This window comes from Ixodes scapularis, unplaced genomic scaffold, assembly GCF_016920785.2.
Source record: "Ixodes scapularis isolate PalLabHiFi unplaced genomic scaffold, ASM1692078v2 PGA_scaffold10__122_contigs__length_95168666, whole genome shotgun sequence".
Lineage (NCBI taxonomy): Eukaryota > Metazoa > Arthropoda > Arachnida > Ixodida > Ixodidae > Ixodes > Ixodes scapularis.
Genome location: NW_024609836.1, coordinates 37,782,725 through 37,805,362, shown reverse-complemented (window position 1 = coordinate 37,805,362; position 22,638 = coordinate 37,782,725). Strand labels below are relative to the sequence as shown.

Below are 22,638 nucleotides of genomic sequence, written 5' to 3'. Positions count from 1 at the left end.
AAATACATTAGACTCATTAATTCAAGCTTTAGGAAGTATGAATTTTGTTTCAATTATCAGAAATTTATCTAAATATGATGCAAGATAAAATTATGGTTTGCCATAGGAATGGCTACACACACACATAAGATATTTGATGCTTTCCTTTACATAGGCCTACTGATCATAACCAGGTAAGCTACACATGAAACGTTTGTGAAACGTATGACACGTTTGTTTACCCCTCAAAAATGTTCTGTTGTGGGCTGTTTAAGCACATGACAACGCAAAACAAAATTCAGTTTCTTCATCAGGTCAAGAAGTTGTCTAGTGTGAACTACAGTAGACTCCTTTTTGGACGAACACGAAGGGACCCTGAAAATTTGTTCAACTTATCAGATGTTTCTCTTAACAGAAGTGCCCTAATTATCATGCTGGGCATGTCTAAATTGCTGTTGACCAATAAACACAAAATAAATAGGTGCAAAATCTTTAAAAAGAGACATTTATTTGGCTTACCATGCCAAAAGGAGAGGGATTCGATTCATTCAGTAATTTTTGACTGCCTTCTCCTTTGTGCGAATCGGTGTTGTGCAGTGAAAGACGACATGTGGCCAATCTTCTTGAGAAAACCTTCAGAACCTTCCTGTTCCAGGAAAAACTGCAGTAGCACAGTGTAACTGCTGGTGCTTCCAGGGCAACATCTTCACTATTGTCTTTGTCATCATCGGCGTTTGCTGGCGGCTCAAGCAGTTCCTCAATCAAAGTTCTGATGCTGTCTGCTCTGCAAGTAGCCACAGAGCCATCAACAACAATGTATGCCGCTATGTCCAGCGAAACACCGTTACAGTTCAATGAGGAAGCTAAGCTGGCGTCCTCTGGGTCAATGTCCTCCGACAAGTCCTCACCTTCACATGGGGCTTTTAGTGAGCAGCTCTGCTTTATAAAAATTCAGCATGGCGGAAGCAGTTTGCAATTGTAGCTTCGGTGACCTGATCCCAGGTGTGAGACAGCAGATGGAGGGCAGTCAAGAGATTCACTGAGTACTTTTTGCCATTTTCCATGCACAAAAAAAAAAGCATTTGTTGAAGCAGCGATCATCAATAGTGCCTCTTCAGGGAACTGATTACCCCTTGGTCCATGGGCTGGAGTTTTGCAGTTGTGTTGGGGGGCAAGAACTGGAGCCGGACAGCCGAAAGTCCGCTGACCTTCCCGTGCCCGGGACAGTTATCAACAAGGAAGAGGACCTTTATCTTTTCTTTTACAAAGTGGCGATCCTCCTCGCGCAGCCACTGCTCAAACAGTGTTTGGGTCATCCACGACTTGAGTTGGCTGTATAGGTCACTGGCAAAGTTTTCACATTTTTGAAGCAGCGTGGAGACTTGGCCTTGCCAATTACTAGAAGTTGGAGCTTGCCATTCCTGCTTGGTTGGCACCAACAAGCACGGTAATTCGCAGCTTGCTGTGCTTGCCTCCGGTGCTCACGTCGCCAGCAAACGACAGCATTTTTTCTGGAAGAAGCTGGTAGTTAGTACAGTGCAGTTTTGTCAACATTGTAGATATTACCTGGCTCATACCCTTCGAGCAAGTGCGTCATCTTCGTTAGGCTCCAGTCATCACAAGCCATTCTGTCAACGGCCACGGCCTCCTTACAATAGAGCGAAACACCAGTCCGTGTCGCTTTCGAAAGCAATCAAGCCAGCCGTCGCTACGTAAAAAATTTATGAAATTTCCTCTGCCTCGGTGTGCAAGACAGTTCCGTTCACAGGCAAGTTGTCACTCCATGCTCGCCGAATCACGCGATGAGAACTGCTTCCAGGTTTCCATGTGCGGCTGTGCGTATTCTCTTTCGTTTTGGTGCGAAGTCAGCATCGTTGTAGGCATCTACTATCTTCTTTCTATCTTTCACTATGCCTGATAAAGTACTTTTGGCGATGCCAAACTTCCGTGCAATCGCCGTCTTTGACAGTTTTGCGGCTTTCACCTTTTCGAGTGTTTCCGCCTTCCTTGCCAGGGGAGATACTTCCACATCTGTTTTTCCATTTTGGTTCAGTCCAGCTCCAATGGCCGAGTGTAGAGCTGATGTCAATGAAGAACAGACCAGTGGAACAGACAAACTGCCGAGCCAGCGGCGAGTCTTCATTGCCGTTGCGTACATACATTCGTCAACCGAAATGGACCGAGGAGTTTAGTTTACGTTGTGGTTTGTGTTCAAGTACGCTCGCTCGTGCGCGGTGCGTGCATGTTTGTGCCTGCTGCTCCTGCGCGGCCCGACCACCTGTATCCCTCGCCACTCCGGTGCCCTCCCCCCTTCCCAAACACCGCCACGGCGCCGCCGTCGGTGCAGTGCCATCGTGAAAGGGAGCTATGGAAATTTGAGTTAACGAAAATGTGCACCAAAAACGGTTTGTGTTAAACAATTTTATTCTTGCATTGCGTCTATGGGAAACCAATTGAATGTTTTTACTTAGTTCGGCATATCCGAGAATTCGGCTTAAGTGAGTTCGCCTTAACGGGAGTGAGTCTACTGTATTAAACAAGGGGCACATGAGCAATGAAAACGGGCACTGTGCCAGTTTTCATAGCAACTTGTGTGGACGTTGTGACGTGGGCCTATGCTATGCTATGCATGCATCTGTGCAGGTTGCTATGGGAATTTTCGTATGAGCCCCGTTGAGTGCGCTTATCGCCAAGCACCGGTGCATTACGGAGAAGCAACAGCTCCATGGGCGTTGCCTCTCCAGTGCACCGGTGCTCAGGAAGAAGTGCACTCAACAGCAGGGCTGCAAGAACAAAAAGCATGAAGTACGGGAAATCGTTTGGTTTAAGTAGACCAAACTTGCAAAATTTGTTTGGATTAACCAGAAGTATAATATCCGAGTTTTCATTATCACAGGACTATTGTATACAGGCTAGACTTTTATGAAGTCAAGCCGAACTATGACAAGCAGCAAAACAAATATATTGTTTTATGTTGGAAACTCTACAGCTACGTAGACCCAAAGGTCACGAACACAACTCATGGACCTCATTTGCTTCAGGTCAGTAGTATTGAGATGGAAGTCAGTTGAATGAAGGCACAGAGCTGAGACAGTCTGTTACATAAATATATTTGTGCGAGATTAGTGCTCTCAAATCTCACTCATTCTATAGGTAGTATTCACTGTCACAGCTGAACTCGCTGCTGCTCAGCACATGCTGACGGCAAGCCTCCGCATCACTTCCAACATGCACATTGCCCATCATGAGAAATGTATTTTCTGGAATAAAACTACCCTGAAAGGGTGAACAGCATCGATAAATAAAAGAAATAAGAAGTCATCCTGAGCAGTCAGTCAAATATGATGTCGTGAGTATGATTTATTAAGCACCGACCAGTAGAGACTTCCACTAAATTTGGAATCACCCTAAGCACATTTGCTACTCAACATGGTAGTCTTTTGGAAATTGAAAAGAATTATAGGGACAAGCAACCAGAAATATGTGGCTGGCATCAACACTCCACACTGGATCTGCATTAAGCCAGCTGCTTTCACAACTAATAGCTGCAACAGCCAAGATCGGGCTTGACCTGCACACTGTAGACTAGCTCTACTAAAGCCAGCTACTTTCACAACTAATAGCACCAATGGCCGAGAACTGAGGAGTCAAGCTTGATCCACATGCACGCAAAAAGCATGAATGAAATACAGATAAGAGTGTTCTCAAATTATGTGCAAGGGTGACAAGGCAGACATTCTTGTGTATTTTCCTTAGGGCCAGCGCAGCACCAGTCAGCCTGCAGTCAGCCACCAACGAGGTGGTAGGAGAGGATCGAGTCCTCAGCTATAAGATTGACGTGGACCCCGGGGTCACCTTCCTCGAGGTGTCTGACGAAACCCAGGACTACGAGCCTCCGGACTGGCCGCTGGACAAGGATGAGGTCCCCTTGGAGCCTGGTGCAGCACCTGCTCTGCTACGTTGGGAGAGGCCTCCTCCAGTGGCAGGGGGACCGCCTGAGGCAGCAGCTGCTGTTGAAGGGCTACCGGCCCCACTGGACCGGCGCCGGCGGGGACCACCTCGTCCACGATCAGTCTGGAGGCCCAGCACACCGCCCGCAGGCTTGGCAACCGGCACTCAAGCTGCGGACAAGCAATTCTGCAAGGACATCCTGGCGCAGCAACAGGAGAATGTAAATCTAGAACGGCAATGCCTTCTTTCCAAACTAAAGGTGTCGGAAGAGGAGGCGAGGGAGGCAAGGGCAACCTGTGAGGCTGCCGAAAAAGTTTTTTATTTTAGAAAGCAGAACAAAAAAATGTTTGCCTTACTTGGGCAGCCTGATCCACAACAAGCCCCTAAAGGTGGGGGGGGGGTCCTTCAGTTTGGCAAGGAAACTTTGCCATTACAGCTTTACGTTGTATATACAATAAACATTTTTTTCTGGTTAGTTCTCTTCGCTATCTTTTTGGTTCCAAGTATGCAAAAAATTTACACTGCATTATGCGTTTCATTTAGCAGCATGCAAAACTAAAGAAATGATGGCTTTATAAAGAAAATGCAATGACTTTTACACACTCAGCCTAGTAAAAGCAAGAGTCATAATTGTATAAACACAGGTAAGGACCGCATCCCCAAAACAAATGTTTGCCTTGCGCACCATTGCATTTGTACAAGCTAGTGTGATGCAACCGCTGACATGGCATGCATTCAGCATCAAAGCTTTTTTTCTCTTTGCAAGCCTTACAATCATCTCCCTTCTTGCTGCCTTTTGTCGAAGTTGCTTAAGGGGGGACATGGGCCTAAATTTTAAATTTTTTTGAAAAAATTCATTTTTCAATTTTAAGGTTTTCAGTTTTATAAACTTATTATACACCCTTACACCAAATTTGATAACCATACGCCAAATAGTTATGTTGATATAAAATATTTTCAACACATTGTGAGGCAGTAACAAAGTAAAGGAGTTCAATGTTCGAATGCATTTTTCTCAGTTCCACTTTTTGCAGCAAAATTCATACGAAGGAATCTTTTGTTCGAAGATAAAAGTATTTGGATGCCACAATCAAGATGTTTCTGAACTGAAATTTACTGGGGAATCGGGCTATCTACTTTGTTTTGTTTTAAGTTGAAGTCCTCAGTGATAAAAAACTAAGTTTTCAAAAATTGACATAGGACAGATATGCATCTCATATTTTGAGGTAATAACTCTTCCTGAAATATTTACATTTAAGTTATTAAAACTAGATAGCCCGAGGTCCCATATCCCCCACTTTATATTCAAGCAGTCAAAGTGATGCTTATTGGCTTCATTTGAATATCATAGATTACTTAATGAAAAGTGACACATCATCTTATGCAGGTATGTAAATTTGTCCTAGAGAGCTGAAAGTTTTCACAGTACACCTACATCTGAAGCTAAATGTCCCCTGAAAATTTCATTTTGATCACTTGAGTAGTTCAAAAGTTTGACCTCTAGCCAGTGTCTCCCCTTAAGGCACATTCAACCAAAACACCTACTTATTTGTCTCCTTTTTTGCGTTTGAACAGCCTTCATCTATGATTTGCTGATGTTGAAGCCGTGTCGCAATGAGAACGAAAGAATGTACAAAATGCAGGTGCAAAATGGCAGTGCAGTGGCATAAAGGACCACACACAGTTCTGTTTCAGTGCATTTAACAGTTTTGCATCAGGAAATAGCCACGAGTTGCCAGGTTGCCCGTGGTTTATATAAAACGCAACCAATTTGCTTATCACGATGCACACTAACGGAGGCCCTGCACCATGCTGGTGGCTGACTTCCCACCACGCAGATGCGCTTTTTAAGGCATAAGATGCCACAAATTGCCCGGACATGTGCTGATACGCACCATATTTTCTACTAGTCTACCAGGGTGCATCTAAACTTGCAAAACTGTGCCAAACTTAAAATGACGATGTTCATCCAGCACGTACAGAATATTTCATCGTCGGGAAAATTGTACTACGAGCAGAAAGTTTAGATTTGCTGCCGACAAAGTTTTGATGCAAAAAGCTATTGTGTCGGCAAAACAAATTTCATTTTGTGGATCAAGGCATAACTGGAATCTCACAATTATTCGACCTGCGGCTGTGGGAGCCACTAGAGATGTAAAATTTCGTGAAATATCGGATGGCCCAAAAAAAAAACGTTTTTTTTTTTCAGGAAAATTGGAAATTTTGAAAAAATTGAGATTGCTGCGTGGATGCATTTATTACATCAACACAATATGAAAGGCAGGACCATTTGGGAAGTTTCAATATCTGAAATACTTCAAATTAAGGTGTACGTAATGTCAACAGCTTACCAAGCAGAAATACAATATTTTGGTAAGGCTAAACAGCGTTGCATATGTCCCCGAGCACTTCTTATTCCGAGTCGGAATCGCTGGATAGGGGAACACTCGCGTTCACGTCGGTGTAACATTTTTTCAGGTTCAGGCTGAGTGCGCATACACAAGTTTTTTCACACGTTCACCTGCAAGCCGGTTGCACAGTTCTTTGTGTGCATTCCCAAGCTGATACCAGTTTCGTTCGCACGTTGCAGACGATGGGGGAATCTGCAAAAGCCGACATGCCAGGGGTGTCAATGGCTGGTTAGTGCAGAGTCCTTGCCATCAGGTGGATGGTTCCACGTGCTTCGCAGACTCCCTAAGTGCTGCCCTGGACCAAATCCCCGTAGACTCCCTATATTCTGCAAGATGAGAAAGCAGCTTCCCAATGCCAAGCGAAAGGTGCTCAGCCTGCTTGGAGATCCAGTCAAATGTGTCTGCAATCTATGTCATCAAGGTTCCTCCCTCTATATCTTGCATCCAGCAAGTTAGCAGCAACATGAATGGGTCGCAAGCAAAACTCTCCGCACCTGCTCATGATCGCTTTTGCGCGAGCCTTCTCCTGGTCTGTTAAAGTGCTGGTCGCCAGCTTCGGGATTACTTCGGTTTTTATGGAGTGGAGAACTTCCGGAACGTCCGACAGCAAAGCCTTGTCCGACTCCAATTCTGTGATGGCAGAGGAAATGGGTGTCACCAGCTCCAAACAGCTGTGCAAGGGTTTCCAGAATCCATCCTCGTCAAAGACGGTTTGCCGCCTGATTTGTTTTCTTTCAGATCTTCCAAGATCACGGTCTCTTGCAGAGCTTTTTGTTCCTGAGCAAACTTTGAAGTGAGAGGGTTACGCCGCCCCATCTTGTCTTGCTGGGCAGCTTGAGGGTCGTGGAACTTCCTTTGCCATTGCTGGACTCTTGCTTTTGTTAGAACGTGGCAGCAACTACGTGAGTCTGCTTCACATACTTGATCACTTCTCTGAATGTCTGATGGACCTTCTGCAAGGTTTTTAGCCTCATGAGATCATTCAGGAGCAGATTCAGCCCGTGAGCAGCACATCCAATCGTTGCGATGTGCAGAAATTTGCATGTAACCATTTGACATGCCGCTTGCATGTTGCTAGCATTTTCCGTGACCAGTGGCACTACCTTTTCACTTTTGAGGGAATCAATGACATCACATATTTCGCCGCTGATATAAGACACAATGTGTCGGTTTGGGCCTGTTTCAATTGATATGTAGAACACTGGCTGCGGCGTAGCTACTACATAGTTTATCACCGATTTTCCTCGAATGTTGGTCCACCCATCAGTCAGCAGTACGAGGCACGTAGCGTCTTTCAAAGTCTCCTCCACATGACTTTTCACACGCTCATACACCCGCTCAATAAGTATCGGCTAGGCGGTGTGTAGGATGGTCGAAGCATCTTAAAGGTCGCTTGCCAATGCTCGTTTTCCGCTAAGGAGAATGGCATGTTGGCTGAGTACATCGCCCTAGCCAAAGCTGCGTCAATTTGGTTTTGAAGCGCAGGGGTTATTTTGTCAACAAACGAAGAAATACTCGCGCATTTTTTTGACGATGTAGATTCCGCTGTGCGTCGGCTAGCTTTTGACTCACTTGATGTGGGCACTGATGAACTCCCAGAGGGATTTTTTCTATGTTCTTTTGCACACGCCTCCTTGACGTCTTGAGGACACATCTTGCACAACAGCAGATGCCTTGTAAGGCGTGTGGCGTTCGGAAATCCGTGGAACACTTGGCAGTACTTACCTACTGCTTGTTTTTTTCCCGCGGTCGACGTTTGTAAGACTTTAAAATGCTTCCAAACGCTGCGGACGAACTATGGTGTGAAATTCTTCACGTTGCACGTTCTCCGATGAGACACATTGTTTGAGATAGTTTAGATCATGGATGGATGTTAATGGCTATACCCATTGTAATGGGCGGTAGCTTGCGCCACCTAGCCTAAGTTTCCATGTGCTCCCAGCGCCAATTTGCCTATGCTTCTTTGTCGAATTCTAACCCTGATTAAACCTCAGATTTCATGCACAGTACTGCATTGCCAAAAGACAGTCCTGGTACCATCACTCCTTTCCATATATTCTGACCACTTCATCTCTGTTATAGTTCCGCCTTGAGCTTCATAATAGAGGAATTTATTTTCCTTTTTCTAATTGTATTCTCCTTGTGTTCCTCTAGATATTTCCTTAGAATACACAGAAAAAATAAAACACATGAAGGACGAACACAGATGCACACAGTTCTTTCAATGAGCAACAAACATTTATGAAATGCCCATGACACTACGACCATGAACTTCAAAGAATTGAAAGAAAAAGAGCAAAAAATAAACGTAAATGCTCAAATTTAAAATAAAATAAAACTGAATTGCTTGAAAATTTTAAAAGACCAATTAAAACGATAGGACATTTGTGGAAATTAACCCCTGAATAAAGGGGAAAAGAAAGAACAAAAAAGGAAATTGACCCCTGAATAAAGGGGAAAAGGAAGAAGAAAAGAAAGGAAATTAGCCCCTGAGGGCGGGGAAAAGGAAGAAGAAAAGAAAGGTTAATATTTGATCAAAACTGGCTTTTCGATAACTCTGGCGCGAAGAACTCCAGCTTTTTCGGCAATAACACCAGAGAAGGCTCAGAAACATTGTTCGCGGCGTATTTGATCTTAAACGCCTCAATGATTTCTCGCCCACACTTATCTCTGTGTATTTCAAGCACAGTAGTGTTTTCAAAGTTTGGGGTGCATTCGTGGCAGGTACGGGCATGCACGACTATGGGGTGAAATGAGTCTGATGATGTCATGTGACTTCTAAATGGTGCTTCCTGAGGCGAACATTTAGACATCTTCCAGTTTGGCCAATGTATTGACCTCCGCAGGTCAGTGGAATTGAATAGATTGGCTTCTCTACATTTAACACACTTGTTGGAGTGCTTGATGGCGCATTCGGGTGGTCGACTCTCGTTGTTCACCCTCTGGCACATTTGCTTTAACCTCATTCTGCAAGTGAAGACCACCTTCGTGTCAAACCGAGCAGCAAGAGTCTTCAGTCGGTGGGCGGTGTTTCCTTCCCTCATTGAGCCAGACTCCTAGATATTTGTTCTTTTCTATGTGTTCTATCACTGTGTCCTGTATATCAAGGGGTTCCTTCCCCCTTCTCATCATTGAAAACTATTATACCCGACTTGTCCCTACTGAATTTTAGTCCTAAACTGTCCCTTTTCCTGCTGCAAATCCTGATCAGTTCCTGTATTGTCTCACGGCTCTCTGATACGAGTACAATGTCGTGTGCATACATTAACCCTGGCTATAGTTGATTTACTTTACATCCTTCCTCCACGTAATTCAGGTCAAAACCTAGGTTGCACTGCTCTAGTCTTTTTTTCATCTCTCTGAGGTATATCATAAAGAGCAGGGGATACAATGGGCAACCCTGTCTAAGTCCTCTTTTTATTGCTGCTGGTCTTGTAGTTTCGGCTTCCCATTTTATACTCACCCTGTTCTCCGTATAAACCTGTTCTAAAAACTTATAACCATGGTTTCCCCTAGCCCATACCCTTTCAGTTGGTCCCAGAGTTTTTCCTGATGCACATTGTCAAATGCCCCTTTGATGTCCAAAAATGCAACCCATAATGGCCTTTGACTTCTCATTGCTATCTCTATGCACTGAGTGATTATGAATAAGTTATCATCTAGTCGACTATCCATCCTGAAACCGTTTTGAAGCTCCCCCAGAATCTGCTTTCTCTCTGCCCATTCTTCCATTCTTCTTTTTACGATTTGCATAGCTAGTCTGTATATTACTGAAGTTACTGTCTCCCTTGCCCTTATATAATAATCTCATCCTGCTCAATTTCCAGTCACTGGGTACCTCCCCTCCCATAAGTATCTGGTCAATCACCTGCCTTAGTTTCAATTTGCTTGTTTGGCCAAGAACTTTTATCAGTCTCATTGGTATGCCGTCTGGACCTGTCGCAGTTCCAGCCGGAACCCTTCCTTCTGCTTTCTCCCATTCCCCTATGGTCATTTCCTCTCCTTCACTATGATCCTCCTCTTGTGTTGTGTAGATGCTATTATTCCCTATGGCCTGATCTGGTTCTAACTCCGAAAATGCTGCTTCGATTGTATGTCTAATGTATTCCCTTGCCTCTTCCCCCTCTACCTTTGTCCCTTCCTGTGTGATTAGTGTCTGCTGGTACCCCTCGGTCTTTTTTCCCTGTGCACTGATCTGTTCCCAGAACCTTTTTGCCGCATTCCTACCCTTTTGGTTTATCTCTATCATCCACTGGACGCCTGCATCCCAATTTTGGCCTGTATTAATGATGATGCCCCCCGCTTTCGTTCCTGAAAGTCCTCCTATTTGGATGTCGCTTCGGCTGGTGTGGCCCCCTTATTATTTGCCCATCTGTGTTCTCTAGATGCTGCTTGGCGTCTCGATATTGCTGCCTTAACCCCTTTATCCCACCAGCTTTTGGGCTTGCGTTTTTGTTTTCTTCCTCCTTGTCTGGTTCAATATTTCTCTAATCCTTTTTTGAAAGCAGTAGCTAAGTCTTTATATGTCCATTCTCTTTCCGGTTGCTTGGATACTATGTTCTCGATCCGCTTAGATACCTCTTGTAATTGTTTATCATTTAAGTTATTTCTACCCTCTTGTTCTTCATTTTGCGTTTCTGGTTTTACTGTGCCAAATCTGATCTTGATTCTCTTATGGTCGCTCCCCAGATTTTTCGTGCTTTCCTCATCTGTTTCCATACCTCCTGGTCTGTTGTATATCTTCCGCGACATTAAAGAGTAGTCGATAGTCGAGTACGAGTTCTTTTTCTCCCATGTTATTTTTCCATCACATTTTACCTGGGCGTTAACCAGTACCAGATCAAGAGCTTCGCAGAACTCCTTTAACATTCTCCCCGTTCTATCCGTATGTCCATCAAGGTTTTCCAGATGTTCATTCATGTTTCCCAAGATAATTATTTCCTTGTTAGTGCCGATTTCCCTAACGTCTCCTAATATACATGTTTAGTGTTCTGCGTTTTCCTCCATCACTCCGTTTTTAGATACACAAAACCCAGGATTGTGTCTAAACCTCCAATATTGCTTTTGATCCACATGTGTTCCCTGCAGTCCTCTCGCTCCCTTTCCCATTCCTGACCCTTCACTAAAACACCTAATCCGCCTCCCTTGCGTTCCCCATTGGCCCGGTTGCATCCCATCCAGTGATATCTCGGTATGTATGGTGGTTCTTCCAAATCCCTCAGATGTGTTTCTGCTAATCCATATACTGCGAAGTTTTCACTTTCTAATTGCTCCTTGATCTCCTCCCACTTTATTCTGTTGCTGCCCCCCTGCATATTTATGGAAGCTATGTTAAGTAGCTTGTTTCTCCTGTTTCTGTGTGGCTTCCTGCCACCCTCCCTGGGCACCTCCCCCAAACCCACATCTCTGCTTTCCTCTACCCTTTGCCTTCCGGTGTCCCTCTGACGTGCCCGCCCCATCTCCGCTCTCCTACGGGCCTTTCGCCTCGCTCCTGGCAGGATTCCTGGCCCTTAGAGCTTTGTGGCCTCCTAAAAAAGCCACTGCCCTCCCTGCCATCTGCCACCCGACGGCCCTCCCCATGTAGGGGCTGAAATGGATACCTCTCCCTTCAAAAGCCTTCTCTCTGTTATTGCGCACCTCCCCATTCATGTCCATCACCCCGAAACCCATCTCCCTTCCTAGTCTCCAGATGTACCGGTTTGCGGCTATCACGGCTCTCTCAATCTGGACGCCCCGCCCCCTCACCTCTGGCACTGTGCAGACATGGATCTGTACATTGTCTGATGTCGCCCTCAAGTCCCTCACCCCCCTGCACAACTGCTTCCCCACCCCTCCCCCGTTCCCTCGTAATACATTGTTCAGTCCCCCCGCTATCATCACGAGGTTTTGGCCTTCTTTTGTCTCCCATAGTTTATCTTTCACTCCCTCAATTACCGCCCTCATTGTCTGTCCAACCAACACCCCAATCTGGACCCTGGCATCCCCCTTCACCCTCTCAGCTATTGCCCTCCTGCACCTTTCCATGTTGGAGTCCCCTGCTATGATCACGTTGCCCTCCATGTCCTGGCTACTCTCCATTAGAGCAGGGGCTTTGCCCTTTGACTTTTCCTGTCTGTTCTCCTCCCGGCTACAGTGCTTCTTTGTACGTCCTCCCCCCATCCCTATCTACGACCTTGTCGTTCGCTGTGATGTCCGATGGTAAAAGGACCACCTCCAGATCTGCCAACTTCTCGTTTGCCTTCGCCAGCTTGTCGTCCACTGTGTGTCTTTCACGTCTTTCCCTCTCCAGTTCTGCCTCTAGCATCACAATCCTTGCCATCGGCTCTTTGTTCTCTGCTTCCAGCCTGTCCTGTTGTGCGTTTAGGACGCACATTCTACACATGAACTCTGTCATCCCTGCCTCCTCTACGCTATCAAACCTCGTGTCATCTATGTCCACTGACTTTTTGCAGTCACCACACTGTACGTGTGTTTCCTTCCTCTGCCCGCTAAGTTCTCCCCCGTTTACCCCTTTGTTTTCGCCCTTCTCGTCCCTGAGCCCCTCCCTAGCCTCCTTCATCTCCACCTCCATTCTCTCTTGAGCCTCCCGCTCCTTCCTAAGTTCCCCCCTCGTCGTCTCCGACATCTCCTTCATCTCATCAGCATTCACGCAGATCCGGCATTGGTACTCTTTGTCTGCTGCTTCCTCCACGCTCCTGAAGAGGGTTTCCATGAGGAGGCACCATCGTTCACAATTACCGCATGCCATGTTGGGCACATCCGGTTTGGCCTTGTCCGATTTTTTTGCCATTCGCGCTCCTGTCCTCCCCAATATCTCTAAATCCAACTGAGAAGGAACAGTGTCTATATAACCTCAAATTGACCGACCGAGAGAGACAAAGCGCCCGCCCAAAAATTTGAACTGCACATGTCCCGACACATGGCCCTACACTACCGCTACAATCGCTTCCTTCTACCCCTACATTCCTACTTCACCTCCCTTATATGAAAATGGCGATGGCGATTGCTGGCCACGAGTTCATTGAAGTATGCTTTGTATTCGCAAAACAAAACCAAAACCCAAACTGCACAAAATGTGATATTGTGAAAACAATTGTGAATGAAAATTTTGATGTCTGCAGGAAACGAGTACCGTAATATCCCGAGTCATCGCCCACCCCCCTACCGCCTGAAATTCATCAAAAAAAGTGGGGTGGGCCATGTCTCGGTGGGTGAGCACAAACACTTGAAAAAAAGCGGAAAAAACCGCCTATTTTTCTCTGCGTATCTAGCGCTGATGCACAAGAGATACATCAAACTCCAAACTCGATTTAGTTTCATTGTTTTATAGAAAAAAATACTCACGAAAGAATATTTTACTATAGCGAAGTCCGTTGCTTGCATACGCGCTAGAAACACCGTCGATCTGCATATAGCGTGAACGTTTGTTCCGTGAAAGAATGTCACCACTATGTTCTCCTAGTAAGTAAAAAAAAAAAAAAAAAAGTCTACAAGCTAATAGAAAAACCGGCCAGGCGCAACGAGCGAGCGAGCGAGCGGACCAAAGAAGCGACCAAGAGCAATGCTGGGAAAGCGGGAAAGCCGGCGGTCGCATTGGCAAATACTTTGGCGTCGGGCCAAGTCGCGCGCCTTGTCAGTTGCGAGCTCTTGCGCAACTTTCTTGTTTGGTGCGTACATACGTGCGTCCGTGCACGGCGGGCTATCAATGCACGGTTGGGACGCTCTGCAAACGTCTGTAGGGCGTTCCAGCAAAGCTTAATTTACGCGTTGGCTTTGCCTAAAATATTGCACAACCGCGGTCGCGACGGGCGGGAAGAAGGAGCGGGTTCGCGGTGACCTTACTTCGGCAGAGACAGACTTTGACCTAACACTCTGCGGTTACTTTAACAAACTCTTATTTTGTTATCTCCATCGTTTTCTTTTCGCACGGATACACGACCACTTTGGGGTCGCTCACGGAGGAAATGCATAAACAAAAAGAAGTGTCTTTCCCTCCTTCGTTTTACTTTGTCACGGACGTCCTCCAACTGTAAGGTCCGCGGCCGCGTCATTCGGGTAGGATGAGTGGTCGCGGATCGCAGAGTCCGCGCTGGGGTATTTGAAAGGGTGGGCGATGACTCTGTGTTTTTTCGGAAATCGATATTGGCCCAAAAAATGGGGTGGGCGATGGCTCGGGGATGGGCGATGACTCGGGATATTACGGTATCAGTGTCTGCTTACCATCCTTTATAGTTGTGGTAGTCAACAGCCAAGTCCTTGGTGGCAACACAGGCAAGTGGCAGCCGTCGAAAGCCCCGATATGGCATTGGGAAATCCCAGCACTGCCTGGAACTCGCGCATGTGGTTGTCGAGATTTTCGTTTCGGATCATTGTTATTGTACGCGCCTCAAACTCGTCAATGACAACGTCGCAAAATTCTCGGTACGTCTCATTGACGACCGACTGGCCAACGGCAAAGAGGTGCCCGGTTGTTCGTTCCTCCGCGGTGGAGCAGAGCCTGTACAGGCTGATGGCCACCCTCTTCTCCACCGTTATTGCCGTCTTCATGGTGGTGTCTTGCCGAAGCATTGACGGCCGGCAAATGTCCACAAGATACCGGAAGATGGTCGAGGAAATGCTGATCGCTCATTCTAGGCAGCGTCTCCTCAAACCACCTCCCCGACCGAACGTAGACTACCCGCTCGCGTGGGATCGTAGTCCACTTCTCTGCAAGAAGAGCGGCGACCGTGAAGTTTGTGGCCATGAGCTTCTCCTCGAGCTCATCCGCTTCCGTTTCCGCAGCCTGTATACGCTCCTCGAGCAGGAGGAACTGTGTCCGTTGTTGCTGCAGCGACCACATAATGCCAAGACACTCGTCGTCGTCCATCGGGAGACGCTGATTGTAGTTGCGGCCCGTCACTTGGAGGGTGGTGGGTCTGTGACGGTTCTGCCGGGACCGAAGCAGTCGAAGCGATAAATGCGGAAGAGAGAAAATCCGAGGAGCAGAAAGAAACGGTCACAAAACTTCGGTACCACGTGCTCGGATTCACAGTGCTCGGAACATTGGCTCGGAACCGTCTCCAAAACAAACCCGCTGGGCCACTGTGGCCAGTTCAGCCTAAGGACCAGCTGGATGTTCTAACGAAAAACTACTTTTTAGGTGAACATTGCAATAAAACAAACATTACAATTATTACTTAGAATTTTAACGCAATGTTTCACATTAATAATCTATAAATGTGCCTCATGACTGTTTAGACACGGAAATGCAGTTAACCCGGGCTATCCCCAATGCAGTAAACATAGACCGTAAAGACTGTTTATTTTCGTTCATTTACCGTGTGATTCCGAACGTCATTTACCCAGGTACCTTTAGCAAAGGGACCTAAGTTATAGGTCCTTTAGGTGACCCGTGTGAACAGGGTATTACAGAATGCATCCTTTATCAATCCTCTCCTTGGCGTGGCGCAACCATGACCGTGTAGTATTTTTGGCGTCCTTTAGGGTAACTGTCTTCGCTTCGCTTGGTTTGGTTTCAGTAAGGCAAGCTGCAAAGTAGACAAGGATTGGAAAGGCCGCCACAAAAAGCACTTTCCCAAATCTGTATGCATATCTGTTCACAAGGTCCGATGGATGCTTGTGTTATATGCGAGGCAAACGGATAACTGATTTTTATACAATTCTTTTATTTACTCAGCACATTAGGGAGCCATGGCACAAAATATAAAATGTGAGCTATGTCATTAGGATTTCTTCGAAGCTATATATTCTCTGAACCTATTTGTCTCTTGCTTTCTTACCTTCTCTACTTCGTTTGTCACTGAAAACTAATGTCTACGATGTACGAGTACAAATGTTTAATCACAATTATAAAGAGAGCGCACAAAAACCACGCCAATTAGATAACTCGCATTTTCCTACTTTGAAGAAGAACTTTCCGATTGTGAAAACTTTAAAAAAAAATGATGTGTAGCTAAAACCATAAAAACTGCACCTGAGCAGTTTTTATGGTTCTATGTAGGCAGCCTATGGAGGTTTTCTGTCACAGGTAATATAATGTTTTCTAAATAGTTCTGCCGTAAGGCCGCTTTAACAAAAACATATATTGTGGAGTGTCATCAAAAATTTCTCGCTCCGATACATACCACATGACATACCATGTGGTATGTCATACATACCACATACATACCAGATACATACCACATGGCAGAACTGTAGTGTGGAGGCTGCCCTCTTGTGCCATACCACGTAAAAGCCACCCCCACCTCCTGGCACAGCATCTTGCAGAGAATCTGGCCAGTGTTCTCTCTGTGGGTATCACCCCCAATTGTTTGCATGTACTTCTGAAATAAAGAGCCATCAGAGATACCAGACGTCAGCCTAAACTTGGCTTGTTAATTTTGAGAACCCCTTAAGCACTGAAAGAACTTGTTAGAAGAACATGAGCAATTGACTCGAAGATATAAGTACACATTAATTTCAAAAGCAATCTTCTGTGCTCATGCAAGGCAAGGTACGAGCATAGAAGCACTAACAAATAGGCTTCACACCAAGAGCAGGAGCACTTGCTTTGTCTCAAAATGGTTTACCCATATACAGACGCCTTATGACACTGAACGAGCGTGCTTGCATTTGCGCTCAGGTGATAACCAGGACTGGACAATTTTTCCAAGTGCAATACCTTCCACATGCACCATAAATAGCGAGACAAAATGAATAAAAAAATAACTATAATACTTCGCTATTGAATTTCAGAAAAATACCAAAAATACATGTTTTTTCAGTACCAATTCTCACTGCAGAACATTTATTATTATGCACTATGAAGTTCCATATTCTGGGTAATAGTTATCGCATAGTTTTTAGTGTATTGTACAATACACTTTCAGCAGTTTGAGCAAAGTAAATGCAACTTCTCACCCAATTTGATTGTGTTGAAAAGTTTTGGGGCACACGTACATGTCCTCTACCGCGTTTGTTTTAACCTTCGGATTGTTCAAGCTAATTTCGCAGTCCCATTGAAGTCGAATTAACAAAGGTCTACCAAACTCTTAATGTGATCAATGAGCCTTCTTTTTTTTTTTTTTGGAAACCACTCAAATACTTATGTTTCTCTAACACCAAAGTGAGTCGTCAGGTTGGGGAATATGGCCGACTTTCTGCTCAGCCATTTTTTTAATTGCCATAGCATACTTTAATGTACCACTGGATTGAAAATTTTAAATGTTAGTCTAATAAGCCACATACATAAATATTACTCTGAAATCTGTGCACACCCTAAGGAACGTTGTCTCATGTCCTACAATATTATGCGCATAAAGTGATTTTGAGACATTCTTACCAGCTGAATTCACTTTTTTTTAGCAAATAACTTACCATTTCCCACTGCAAATCATTGGTCTCCATGTGTTATTGGGACATCTAATGTTGTGAATCATGGGAAAGATTATCTGTGGGTGTTGTAAAAAAGTTTATTTTTGCAAGCTTGATATTTCGCAATTGTGCAAAGTGTGATTTTCGAGAATATTTTGCGAGCACAATTTTTGCGATCGGGAGTAGCATTCATCCAATCATAACCATGGGGTGATATATATGTGTGATCCGTTTTTACAAATTAATTTTCAAGTCATGCCTTGCAAAAGTTAATTTGTTAATATTGTTTTAGTAGGTTCAATGTGTAAAAGAATCTTCAATAGAGTTTCACATCTTCCTAAATTCTTACTGCTTTTTGCTGTAATATAAAAATGTAAGTGTCATTGTTAAAACTTTTTTCATGGCCAAAGTTTACATTCAATACAGTGATGTCTTGTTATTATTGACTCCTGCATTCCCTCAAAGAAGCATCCATTATGTGAGTTGTTCATAATTACGAGAGAGAAATTCATGTCTTGACACAGTTCGTCCTTGAAAATATTGTCTATACGTATAGCGGGGTATCCATATTAAGGATACCCCGCTGTTATTATTAAATATTCTTAATAATAATTTTATTATTTATTATATTAAGGATATTAACGAGACATCATTGTATATGGAACAATTAATTTTTCTGATAATGAAGAAATGTGAGGGAACATACCCGTGTCAGCTCAGTGTTTATCAAGGTACTCGTCCTATCATGGCACTTTGCCATCTATCACAAAGCATGCTGATAAGTAGTCCCGAATGCTTTAAGCTTGGCTGGAATTTCACAAAAAAAAAACAGGAATGAGAGGCAAGCTTGCATACCAACATACTGTGTACATACTCAGTGAATCTCGTGCCCTGAGGTGGAACCTCAAGGAGACCAAACGCTTCTTGTTCTGACCTCCACTGTTCCTTAACAAGCTCGCCTTCTTGGCCTTCCCCATCCACAAATCCAGGGGGCACATACCTGCGTTCAGACACTTCAGAATGCTTCATCACGAAGCTATGGAACACCATACATACGGCCAGAATTCTGTCCGTGGTTTCTTCTTTTCCACTGAATGGCCGACGTAGTATCCTCCACCTCTGCACCAGTATTTTTAAGGAGTTCTCCACTATTTTCCTGGCTCTGCTCTGCCGATAATTAAGACCCTGGGAGGTCTTCCTGTGAGATCTATTGACAGACATACAGAAAACTTGAAACTTTGAGACTGTGAAGGAAACTTGACCTTCATTTCCTAGCCCAGTCTCAGGGTTTAAATATCATGATTAAAGTTATTAGAGTTGTTGTTGTTGATGGAGTGCTGACGAAGGGTGCATGACGTACTGTAGGCATAAAAAATCGGACCCAGCGGGAAATAATTAATCTTGATATACCAGTCCAAGTTCTTATGGATTCCCTTGCTAAGAAATGCCATGTTCTCTGAAAAAACGTAGAGGTATTGCTGGAGTCCTTGGTTAGATGGGGGAATATAGTCTCTCACTCGTTCAGGAGTTATATCAAGAATAGCATTTGATAAAAGCGCCATCACTGTGAGCCAGACAGATTACAGGCCGATCTTGATTGATCCTGAGAATTGTAGATATTTCATCTGCATACCCAGGAATGACACCAAGTAGGATGAGCAAAGTGGTGATCTCGGTCAAGGGCGACGGGAGAAGCTCAGCGGCGATCCCCTGTTGCAGAGATAGTGGAGAAATATGTGTAGTTCGGGCGAACTCTTGTTTGATTGTCCTCATGGCACACCAGTTCGTGAGTGCTGTTGTTAGAGAACTTGTTGTTGCACAAAGGCCTTGAGTCTTCCTTTTGATTGGTCGGTCACAAATTGAAGTTATTAGAGTAATAATTATAAAGAGGACAGGCTACGAATCACCGATTGGAATGTGCAAAGACTCATACTTAACACAATATTTAGTTTTGGTTTTAATTAGTTTTCTCATCATTACGTTGTACACGTATTGACACCCGCAGCAGTTGATGACGTGTTCCCAGAGAAATTGACTCGTTTTTGAAGTGCATTCTTTTAACTAATTTTAACCTAAAGCACATAATTTCGTTATTTAAGCAGAATAACTTTTCTGGTCTCACCCAAGTGTCACAATAGGCCGCTGTTTGGGACGGATGGCTTTCCTCCAGTTAGTGTCCATTTTTCTGGCATTCTCGCGCACCAGCTCGATCAAGGTATCGATAGTGCTCGGAGGCATCCTGATCTAGCTGTAGAAAAGAGACTACAACAACATTACCTGGTTGTGAGCAAATTTTCGTTGAACGTGCGGAATACTCACTCCCGAAAATACTCCTCGTCGTGAGTGCGCAAATCGATCGCCAAACGAAAATCTTGGCCGTGCTCCTCACGGTCGAGGAGGAAAGGCCTCACCCACCAAGGTCTTCTACACTGCTGCCATCGGTTGTACTTCACTGTGCACACCAGAAGTATTGTGAGCAGCAGATCCTCCTCAATATATTCGCCATTGTCCATCCTAGTGAAATCGTCAAGCGTAAAACTGGCGGCAAACTCTCAACGAAGCAGACAATTCAACAACAAAAAAAAAGTACAGACACGAGAAATTTGCGTCCTCTCTTGACGGATGCAGGATATTTCGGGATGACGGTAACGGCGGCGGGCCCTGTCTACAGTGTTCTGGAAGGGATCTAGTGGCAAAAGCGGCACGCCCTTCGTGAGGCTTTCGAAGCGGATGCAGCTGTGGGCCGCTGGCATAGTTTTCCTGAGCAGTAGTGCTGGCAAAATGGGGCATCGGCTACTTGCTGGAGGCCCTATCTATCTAGTGATGTTTTTACAACAGCACAACATTTTAAGTACTAATTTTTTATCAGCTCTGCGGTCGTCAGACTGAACGAAAAAGTGTCTGAAATGATTGAAGGGTGTCATTAAGTGGCCATGTGTCTCTGTGTTGAACACAACGCAGGTTACAACCTTGAAACACTGCACACCTATGCCGCTTCAAATGCCTAGTCAGCTGTCTCCACTCTAACGTAGCTCCAGAGATACGGATGAGTTGGTAAGATTTAGAAATGTGCATTATATGAGTTATAAGCAATGTCCGGAAATTTTTTATGCCAAAATTGTCCGCTCCTTGAAGCACACCTATTCACGCTGATGCATTTTTGAAGCTTATACGCTCAGTTATGAAATCTTTTTTCTACAGCTAGCTTTTGGTACACTCCGACGTAGATTGAATGTTCGGTAATAGGTAGTTTATTATTTATTATCGCAGCAAGAAAAACACGGTTCGTATTTCTCTTCAGTTTACTTCTGCCTGATAAATGAAAACTAGTGATCCACCAAAATTACTTAGTGTTATATGTTCTTTACTGACGGACTGGCTTGTAATTTGAAAATATAAATTCAAGTGATACCTGGTTTTCTTAGCTGCTCACTGCTCATTTACTGTAAAAGTTACTTAACGTTTTTGCTTTAAAATCTTGGTATTCCACTGATCTGTAGCCGTAACTCCCAATGAAAGCAGGGTCATTCCACTTGAAATGTCCCAGACGTTGCGCTCGACCACCTCCGGTCTGTACAACTAAATATCTTGCAGAAAAACAACTTAATTTGTGCAAAATTTTGTTTTGCCGTTTAAAGAGCCGTCAATTCTGCCTTGAGGTGGACGAAAGAAAAATGCAAAACACGGTGACTCTTACAAAAGAGTTTATTGCTTTTTGTTCTTGAAAGTTTAATTAAAATAATTTTGTTCTAAATACGAAAAAAAATACATTTTGAAATTGAGCTTTTACGTCGCAACCTGGCGTTGTTTCTTGTGCCTCTTCTCTGCTCAGCGCGGCACCGTCGAGCCCGGCGAAGCGTGCGACGGTGTAACGGTGTGCCCACGCAGGTAGGGAGCAGGACCTCGAGTTGTCGGGTACATCTTGGTGAAAAGGGGCTGTTTTTCACTCTTGTTGCTTTATGGCTTTTCCTATTTCGGCCGTTCTGCGCGGCAATGTCCTCCTGAAATCTTGCAGTGTCTTGATGTCAGGAGATGCTTAGCACTGCCGGTTCAGAGCATCCATAAGTAAGCTACCCTATTGAAAATTCCATCAAGGTACGTAATTTGGGGCACTGACTGCCAGTCAGCAGCCTTGGTGGAACGTGATGGACCATCAGACGTCATCTGATGGTTTATCAGATGACGTCTGACTGCCACTGCCAAGGGAATTTCATCAACAAGGGCAGCATTTATATAAGAGTAAAGCTATATGCTCTCATAAATATCGCCAAATGCCTCGACAAAACAAAATGTTCGAGAAAAAAAAGAAGAAAAAAAAAAAGCAAGTCCACCACGGATCAAACCCGCGTCCACTTGCGCACAAAGCGGACACCCTAACCCCTATGCTATGCCATCACTTAGGAAACTCGATTTGACCATTCATTTTATACGAGTTTAGCGGAGTGCGTATAGGCCATTTCCGTCCGAAGTGCACTCCGGAGTGCGTATAGCTTTACTCTTTATATAAAGCTCAAATTCCGTGGCGGCAATCTTGGATGGCTATGAAACGGTGCACAAGCCGAGGTGGCCATCTTGCATGGCTGTGAAACGGTTCACAAATCCTTAAAATGAATGTAATTCATGACATCAAAAATCAGGAAAAGTGTGTACCCGTCCTTTGTTTTTTTTTTTCCCCTTTTGAAATTTGTGTTTACAATTGGGACCACATGCACCGTAAGCATATTGCAAAAAAACGCCCTCGATGTCGGAACCTTTCGGGACGACCGTATACACTTTAATTCGCAAAACCTATGTGACTCCGTTGAAGCTAGAGAGCATGCATGCATGCTACGACAGACAGCCCTGGCTTCCACGGACGAACGCGAGCAGCAGACATATCTGAACTACGCTCGCAGATGCTTTTTGTCTGCACTCTTCATGAAACAATAATAATGAGGCGTGACAC

At 44.6% G+C, this 22,638-nt stretch overlaps 1 protein-coding gene and 1 long non-coding RNA gene across 2 annotated transcripts in view; one reads left to right on the top strand and one right to left on the bottom strand.

Annotated features, from left to right (window-relative positions):
- LOC120835976 (indolethylamine N-methyltransferase) overlaps positions 1 to 22,638 on the top strand; it is a 173,153-nt gene that overhangs the window by 4,765 nt on the left and 145,750 nt on the right. The window lies entirely within an intron of this gene.
- On the bottom strand, positions 15,656 to 17,475 carry LOC115314618. Its single transcript, XR_005715375.3, has 3 exons — positions 17,241 to 17,475; positions 16,521 to 16,663; positions 15,656 to 15,868 (listed from the first exon to the last, which is right to left on the bottom strand). It is a non-coding gene; the product is annotated as an uncharacterized LOC115314618 (long non-coding RNA).